Source organism: Toxotes jaculatrix, chromosome 5 (genome assembly GCF_017976425.1).
Source record: "Toxotes jaculatrix isolate fToxJac2 chromosome 5, fToxJac2.pri, whole genome shotgun sequence".
In the NCBI taxonomy this organism is placed as follows: Eukaryota; Metazoa; Chordata; class Actinopteri; family Toxotidae; genus Toxotes; species Toxotes jaculatrix.
Genome location: NC_054398.1, coordinates 25,149,899 through 25,159,998, shown reverse-complemented (window position 1 = coordinate 25,159,998; position 10,100 = coordinate 25,149,899).

The following is a 10,100-nucleotide window of genomic DNA, read 5'->3' as shown; positions in this document are numbered from 1 at the left end:
TTAATGCCTCTTATCCACTTGTCCACTTGGCTACTTTTTTTTTTTTTTTTTTTTTAGGTAGATCCATGTTCTTTGCTTCTCATATTTCATGACCACTTCCTTCACTGAGCTCCAATGATAACTTGGGAAAAAGCTGCCTAGAATAATGTGTTATGTTTGTGGTTGATTAGTCAGTAAATACAAAATGTCCTCTCTGAAACCTTGCCTTCAAGGTTTCATCTCTCCCAGAAGAATTTCACTGTAAGAAGTAAATCCTTCATCAAAGCAATAACATCAGTGGGAGTACTTGGCCTCAGGCCTTCTGTCGACATCCACTTCACAATGGTGCCAACATCTCACACTTTAGTACCTTGAGTATGTTATTATTTTTACGCAACATTTAGTACATTCAGCATAAACAAACAGGAATGGATTTTCATTCTCTGCCAAGAAGGAGGGAATTACGCATCCCTCATGGTCTATTTTACCCATATGAACAATCTTTGATATTACTTCAGCAACATATATTATCAACATGTTCTCATGAATAGAGAATCTTTTGCCTTGAAAGGGATCAAAGAGCTACACCTAACAAACGTGTAAAAATGTTTTGCTTTACATTTCACAAACCGTGAAAGAATTACTAGAAATCTGTATATTGTGGTCTGGGGACTATATCACCATGTGTACATCTACTACCTCTGATTTAACAAAAAAAAAAAAAAAACTTTTTAAATCTCACTGAACTAGCCTATACAACGTTAAAATGAAGTCTCACTTTCCTCTGTCCGCCCATGTAGAGCTTGTGTTAATGCAGAATGTTAATGGTCATAAGTGCTTAAGTGCATCATTGTGGGAGCCTTTTAATGGTTTGGTATTTCAAGGACTGTTCTTGGCAGGTTACTTGGTTATTTCACTGACAAAAAAGTAACTATGTCCATTTCTCTGTCTCTCTCTTTCTCATTTCTCTTCTAAATGACTTATCAACTGTGGTGTGCCACAGGCTCAGTTCTTGAGCCTATGCATTTTATGGAATTAGGCTGTGATTTTTTTTTCAATGATACAAACTGTGTCATTAAAAAAAACATGTTTATTCATGTTTTATGAAAATGACAGTAAAGCAGAAGTCCATAACTTTTCACTCACATTTTTGTTTTTCTTGGCCAGAGGTTTGGGATTTCCATAAAATCAGTTTATCAAGTGTTTTGTGGACGCCAAGGACATGTACATCACAGCATCCAATGTTATGGTTTGGTCTTTGCTATCAGGGAACAACAGGAAGGCTGTGAAAAGTCCATTGTTCATAGACATGTTACTGTACGATGAATGTACAATTGTGTTGCTGAAGCATGACTTTAAGTGCCGTGTGGGACGTGACATAAACAAGTCAACTGATCTGGGCCAGTAGCATGTATATGGAGGACATGTGACTCAGATGTTACCCAGGTCACACAAGTCTCTTCCATCCATGACCATAAGTGATTTGATTGCCCTTTAAATAATAATGTCATAGTAGCAATCACAGCTCTATGACTTCAAGCCCTTGAATGAGGGTTTTGTGTTTTTCCCCTAGTGCTGTGAGAGGGAGACTTTGAGACTTTGACTGAGGTTGGGATTTCAATGAAACATTACAAGGAAGCAAAGCAAAAAAAAAAAAACACACAAGAATGTAAACCTTAGCCTGAAGTGAAAGTACGATACAGCAGATTATATCAGTGGAATATTTGAGAGAAAATGTTCGGAAGAAAAAAAGGCAAGTCATGAGTCAGTTGTGACCCATCTGGCAGCAGATGGGTCACAACATGCCATGTCATCATCTGCCACATCATCTGTCCAGAGTGGGACTCAAACCCACGACCCTGAAAGATTGAATCTGATGCTCTACCAACTGAGCTAACTGGGCGGCGGTCACAGTAGTTGTATGAACAAAAAACGTTTGCTTAACAAGATCCTTCCCTTGATGAAAATGAAAACTTAAAAATATCACTTTGTAAATCTCTGAGTTTGAGGAAACAAAGTTTATAGGCTGCTAGCATAGTAGATAAGACCCCAGGGATCTGGGGATTGTATAGGGCATATTATATCCATAGCTCATCGCTGACTGAGGGCATCACTTCTGCGCAGGAAATGACCTAAATCCCCAGACAGCCTCTGTTGAAGTAGTTCTCCTGCTTTCATAAACATGGCCTTGAGGACTCTCTCCCAACACCATCTTTCATAACCACCCTGTTTTCTACCTCACAGCCAGGAGCTTCCGCTTTCCCATCCTTCCCCTCAGACAGCTCCCAGCTGCCCAAACCGATTAAGGCAGAGCATTGCGACCAGACCTTTTTTTGTTTTTGTGACTGTAAGCCAGCTGAACTTAGACCACAGTGTGCTGACTCTTAGTGCGAGTGCACTTGATGGATCAGTCCCTTATGTACCCATGAATGCGACTTGGACATGTGTTCAAAAAGGCTTTTGTTTTTTATCTTTGAAAAATTTGTTTTCAGTTGTACTTTGTCTCAGCCGAAGACAAATGTGCTTCAGTGTTTCTCCACCAATTCTGTTCTAGATAACAGTTCACAACTCTATCTGACAAAAAGCAGTTCAAGTGGAGTCACTTTGGAAAGGGATTTAACTGTGGGTCGTATCCAGAAATAACAATGCATGCAACTGTAGAGTGGTAGCAGCAGCTTGAAAGCCTTTACTGCCAACATCATGAGCCAACGAATAGTAAACACAATGAGAAAACATCACACTGCTCAAACAATGGCTCAACTGTTTATGTGTTCCTTGAATAATCATGTATAATACAGAAATGCTTAATGATAAAAAGGACTGGGTTCAGTGGTTTCACTGAAGATCTACATCAGATTTGAGGGAATGTGGCCAAATATCTGTCACAGCTGACGTGAAGTTTACAGAGACACAGAATTTAAAGGCCCTGAAAACTTAATTTCTCTGACAGCTTCTTAATGTGACTAATGGGATCTTGCATAAACAAAAAAATTGTCAGCCAAAGATTATTTTACATGAAAGATGTAGTAGATTTTGGTTTCAATTCAACAACTCGCAGTAAAGTACCATGACAAAAAATATTAAAGCAATCAAAGTCCTCTAAGACTGACTGTCACACTTTCTTGACATTCAAGCAAGTCTTGCGGGCTTAGACATGTCACTAAAGCAGACTCACTTTCCAAGCTTACAGTTTTGACATGCCAACTTCCAGTAAAACATTTTTGATCACTTAATGATAGGCCACTGACAATAGCCAGTGCTGTTCCTAGGTAAGCCATAACAATGGGATTGGAACTGGGTCGAGTTATCTACCAGACACTCATAGTTAAATGTACTGTTCCTGGTTAAAGAAGCCATCAAGCCAAAAATCAGGTGGTTAAACACTGGGCACAGTATCTGACATGCCAGCCTGTACAGACAGTCTATCTCTGTTCCAACTGACTGCCTTTTTGCAGTGTGCTTAGTCTATAACAGGGTTATTTTAACATAAGCTGATCATAAGATACTTTAAAATTAAAAAAAAAAAAAAAAAGCAAAGAACAGAGGATGAGTAATCAATCAGTCGGACTCGTATAACTGCCGTCATGCAATTGTAACGTACTGTGACACGTTGATCCTCTCACCACCACAGCAGCATGTGTCAGCATGTGTCACATTTTCAGCACTGGACCTTTGTGTTTGTGCACATTTTTCTCACATTTGTGTCCTCATGAGTCACACTGGTAAGAGTGGCATGTGGGTGTGAATTTTTTCGGGTGCGTCCAGGTGTGTATTTGCACAAGCCAGTATAACTGTGTGTGTGTGCGCACGCGCATGTGTGTGTGCAGGCAGCAACAGAATCATTACAGGCAAAGTGAAAGGGCGTCATGAAGGCAAGGTTGTGAATTCTCTGCTCCCCACTCTCCTGTGTTGGCGCATACATTAACAATACACACACACACTAACACAAAAAAATCCACATTATCTAGTCTCTTGAATGCATGACAAAGCTCTTTATCGTCATAAACTGTCTTTTTTGTGCATGTCTCCTCCCACTCTGTCTGTAAGTGTGTGTGGGAATCAGCACAGGACCCCAGTCACAGGTCAGGGGCTCTAAGGTTACTAATAGCCCACACCAATAGACTTGTGATCCACGTCTTGCCCTTTATGGCACTCTTCCCTGCGGCCAGAGGAGAATACCTTCCCCCCCCAGGTGGGGAGCGAGGGCCTGGCCAGCCCCGTCCCGAGAGGACGTAACAGGAGGCTTATCGGAGCGCTGTGCTGTGCTGTAATACTCCTGTGAAAGGTCTTTCAGGCCGCCTCCCAATATTGATTTTTCTGGGCAGGAGGGAAATCGAGAAGGCCCCCCTCAGAAGCACTGGAGCTGGGGAGGAGGAGGAGGAAGAGACAGGTAGAGACAGAAGGTTAGGAGGGGGGAAGGAAGGGAGGGGTGAGGGTAAGAGCGACAGACAGTAAGAGACACAGAGAAGAGCTGCGTGTACTTACACACCCAGCTGCTGGCCGTGCAGGCTTAACGTTTTTCATTAACGTTTTTCGTTGTTTACATTCACTGGCCACTGCAGACTATGTCTGCTAAAAGACTACATACATGTTTCTGACTATAAAAGTCAAATTATTCTCACAATTTACAACCCCTGTGCGGACTATTAATAAAAACAAATCACTCTTACTGCTGGTGTGGTCTGAATTCCGCAGTTTTTTTCTGTTTGATTCCTCCTCGTCGCAGGGCAGTAACACCGCTGTGCTTTCAACTTTTGGAGTGTTTACATTGGTCTTTGGTATCCTGAGATGCAATCTCATTCTTGCCAAAACCCACTTTATCACTTCATCACTTCATTTCAGGCATGTGGTCTGTAGGGGAAAAAAATATGTAAAAGATAAGAACAAAGAAAGAAAAAAGATGTATGAAAATACATAAGAAAGAGTATTGACATTCAATATATTGTCATTGGTAACATGATTTTTTTTTTCAAAGACTTTTGAAAAATGAATGGTCGCAAGTTACAAGGTTTCCAGCTTGCTCTGCAAAAACTAAAAAACAGAAATCCCCATGTAGTTTCCTTCCAGCCACAGTGCAGGACAATGGCAGAAATTCCTTCATTTCCCAAGATTCTGTTGAGTGACACATCATCATTAGGGGACCTTACTGAATGGGTCCACAGGCAGAAAACAGGAAACATGTCTACTGATGAGGTAAGGTGTGTTTACATCTTGTTTTTTTTATTTTTGTGATATATGTCTGTGATAGGTTTAGTTCAAGTTATGAGTTATGAGTTTAACATTTAATTTTTAAAATGGAGATTATGTTACTTCTCCTTTTCAAAATAACAGTTTTCTGTTGAGAGAGTTCATGTCTGAGATTACCTGATTTGCCATCTCGCATTCAACATTTATTGTATGTGGCAATAGCTATTTTGCATAAAGTTAATACAAGGAACGAGCATTTCAGTGCACTCCCATTGGGTAAAGCCCACCTACCCCACCAGTTTCCCTTGTTGATAAGGGTTCCTGCCTTTTAAGTTGATGATTTGATTCAGACAGGAACTTATTGGAGACGATGTGTGTCGAGCAGGAAATAGGGGCTGGTTGCAAACAAGTAGCAGCAGGACATTTTCTCAAACTGAAAACTTGAATTGTCTCAAACATGCATCAACCCAGAGATCAACTGATAAATAATCCAGTGACAAAGGTCAGTGCAATTTTGAGTGTCCTTGGGATATGAAGCCAGTGTGGGTGACAATATTTACAGTAGATGTAGCATATATGTAGATTTAACTTTTTTTTTGCTAGCTGTGGCAGTGTGGCTGATATTACTTTCACCCTGCTGGGTTTGTGTTTGGCTATGCATGTGTTATCATGGCAAAATGCTTCACTGGAGAGGAATTACTGTATCAGGAATTACCACAGAGGTGGTTTTTCAGTACTGTGGCAGGTGTTTACAGGTCTATCTGTCTGTGGACAGGTTTTGTCAGTGTCACAACTCTGCAAGATGCAGTCACAAAACTTTACAGATGTGTAGTTGAGATCAAAATGAAGGTTGAGTTCTAAGATGGGTGTGGTCCATCACAAGATAGTCTCTAGTTTTGTTTTGGAATAAATAGAACCTGGGGATTTATATTATGAAAATCTGCTTGATACACCTGGGTTGTGTGTGATATGCTGTATGTTCGTACATCAGTGTGTGTGTGTGTGTTTTATTTGTGATTCACTAAGGGACTGCAGATGAAATGCACACTAAACTAGTTATCGTGCAGTTCGTAAATGGCTTTATTTATGCGTGACAAAATAATCACAACTCATGGTCCACTTGTTAGCTTTTGCTAGCTAATAAAGACCATGACATGCTAACCACATGTCATGGTCTTCATTAGCAAATCATTTCTTGGTATCCTTGCAGCCATGTGATAACAAAAATGGCCTTTTTGCGTCAGATGTGAATGGCCTCCTTTATCTTTCCCTGGGTGTCCATCGACTCCAGGTTGATGGCCTTTGACTTCCTTTGACATCGACCCCAGTCGATGCTGTTTCTGGGTGTGGTCTGCACATGTTTTCCGTTACCAGTGTCCATTCAACGTTTTCACACATGTAGTGTTCACCAGAGCTGTTGTACGTATTGTCCTACACCACTGTAGTCTTCCACTCCTTCCGCTCCTGTGTTCATTGTGTACCAGCAGATGTCTTAAGGTGCTGGATGGTTTGTGCTGACTCCTTGTGACTTGTAGACGATTACTCAAGGCAAAGACAATTTTTTAATGTTATCGATTTTAAGTGGAATTGTAATGTGATGATTTGATCTTATCATGTTTTCTTTTCCAAATTTCTCTGGTTTCAGTCCAAGAGGATTTTATCTGAAATTTGACAAATTTTGTTGTTCTTTTCTTTTTCAGTTTTACAGAAATAAAGAGTTTTGTCTCATTTAATGCATAAAAGATGATATTAATTTGAGCCATAAGTCCATGGTTCCATACCAATAAATCAATTTACAAGTAAAACCAAATACTGTATAAGCACCAGATACAAAAATTAACCCAAAACAGCAGTAAAATAAGAATTTTCTGTTCTTACAAATGCAACCAGAGCGAAATAGGGTGGTTACACAGGGTGAGTGGGAGACTGAACAAAATGCTGTTGAGACAGACAGACAGTGATAGAGGGAGATAGATCACCTGTGTGGGAGGAGGCGACCGAGGGGAGGAGGGGGGAGGTGTATGGATGAATCGGTCAGACAAGGGGGCCTTGAGAGCTCTTGTTCGGTGTCACCTCAGTGCAGAGTGAGAGCGTGCAACAACTCCAGCCCCCGTCATCTGATCTAAGGTCACCCTTCCACAGTGTGACTCAGTGGCTCCTGAATGCTGCTTTCAGGCCTGTTCAGCTCTACTTGACGATGAATCACTTAACTTCAGCCTTTTATTTCTGGAGAGGATCCCGTTTCTATGCAGCCATGTTTCCGCTCCGAAGAGAACATTGGTCAGCGCCTCGCCCCCACACAAGGGCTGCCTTAGGTTTGATCAGACCATCTGGTGAGCTGTTGTTTTAATCAATGTTGAATAAATGAACCACACAGGAGCTTCCATACTGTTGTGCAATATGCTTTGTAGTGGCTTTAATCTTGTGTTAACCCCCTGCACATGGAATTTCAGAGAGATGCAGTATACTCATGCACTCACACCAACATACATACAAACATCGACACCAGCATGTTTAATTATAAATTATCTAGAAGTCATATCCTATTCTATATGTTTAAAAGTTCTTGGACAACATTCAGCAACTCCTCATACTTCATTTGTGCAGTTTATAAACTAATAAGAGTAATGAAATACTTCTGCCAAAACCAAATGTCTCCCCTGAGGCATTTTATTTGCAAATGCATCGACAAAAGGAGTTGGATGGGTGTTGCCAATATTACCTAGACTTTAACAGCACACCACTTCGCTATTCAGTCTACCTTTTGACTGATTTCAAAGGGGAAACTTGATAATACTGAAAGCTAACTGACAAAAAATGCAAACAAAAGCTATCTCCCTCTTTTAGTATTATGACATGAAAGACACCTGTTCTTTCTCAGATGTGGCACAAAAAATGTGTAATGAATACCATAGATAAGCGCATCATCTGGCAGATTGACTACGCTAACGTCTGGCATGTGAAATACAGTATGTCCAGGGTCAGTATGACTAGCTTCCTGCTAAGTTACAATCAGATCCATTTAAACATGACAAAGTGAATGTAACTCTAAAATTAAAATATTCATATCCCATCACGTCTCATAGAAGGAGACGTTTTTTGTTGTTGTTTTTTTTTGTTTTTTTGGCACACAACATATAAAAACATGTTATATTTGCCCCAACCCATGTTCACTTTAGCTTAGTTTCAGTCAGCTGTTGTGAATATTGATTTAAGAAGAAAAAAATCCCTTTGGCAAAAGGATGCTGATGGAACAACAACCTATAAGCCTGGAAAATACCCATAAGTAATCTCTGAGGCTTTGAGCTTCATACCAACTGAGATGAGAGACGTGTTGTCAGCAGATTGTCACGTTTCTTCACTTAAGGGGACGTTGCACTGACTAACATTTATCCTCAGGAGAATAACCCTGACCTTAACTATCATCACCACAAGCCAAATCCCAGCCTTAACAGGAGATGTCCCTCCGGCCTGGTGATCTAAGGCACATAGTCTCAACATTTCTGGTTTGATTTTAGCTCAGTTTGGCCCGATGAGAACATTCATATCGTATGATCCTGTCAGTATTTTTTGGCGAGCACAGTATGGTCAAAGTTGGGAAAATCTTGAAGTTATGGCGAGTTTAAGGTTAAGTCTTAGCTGTGGTTAGGCACTACAACACCTGGTTAATGATAGAGAAACACTGTGGTTAATAGTTGATAAAAAGGAGAGTATTCACTGCAGGTCTTTGATGGGAAGCAAACTCCAGTCTCCAGTTGGCCTTGACACCACCACACTCTGCTTAAATCTTACTGATATACTGATATGAATCTTGAGCTGCAGAGTTATCCATACTTCCAAGGATCCTCTGATCTTTGTCCACATTTGATTACTACAAATACATCTATACATTCAGTACAACAAACACAAAATCCAACTTTACCTTTAACTTTCCTTCAAAAAGAAGGAAAACAAAAACAAAGACATGGCGTCTCATACAGTGGCTGTAGCAACCATTAAAATATCTTTAAGAGAAGAGGAGAAAATCAAAGAGACATAAAACCTCATCATGGGATTTGAAGCCTTCTTACCAGGGCTACGGTTAAGTATTCATGATTCTTCAATCAGAGAGGAGCGTTGGGAAAATTTGTATTCATGTCAGAGGAGCAAGGCGGGAATCTCTGCTCCCTAATAAAAATACATGATTGTTTGTCTGATGTTGGCCAAAAAGCACATGATGATCCTCCGGAGCTTTGCAACAATGCTCTATGGAAAGATTAATCAAAAGCGGCGACTGTAGAAAATCCATCACCGCATTCCACAGACTCGTACAAGGGGTCAAACAAGTTGGTGGAAGGATCCCGGTGACAATGGTTGAATTGAACGATGCTCTGCTGCATCACAACCTGAACAGCTTACCAGTATGTGATGAAATATGACTTCTGTCTCTGTATCATTGGGTCAGTGCCGAGCCACAGAATTGTGGCTGAAATGCCCTTAGGCTATAAGACACAAACACGAGCAAGTTTCCTTCTGTTCTATAATATTCTCTTCTAATCCTTCTACTCTGTTTGCCCTTTGTATGCTTTTGGCATTGACAGTCGCAGCATGTTAATGATGTTTTTGCAGCAATTTCCCAACTCAACATGATACAAAATTACTGAGATTATAGGAAAAACTATGGGAACTTCACTTTTTTTTCTTTTTTTTTTTTTTTTAAATCTCTCATAGGTAAATCTAGACCTCAAGCATAGGTTTAGGATTTTAAATTTTGTGTCCTGCACCAGCCAGAGGGATTTCTGTTATGTTTGTTCTGGCTCAGTGAGACTTCTCTGGTTGTTAATACCAAAGCTTGGAATGATTTATTTTTATGTATGCATTACATCTATCGGTCATCTGCTGGCAGTGCCAAGCATGCACATTTAATCTGGAACAAAAACACCATTGTGTAAACA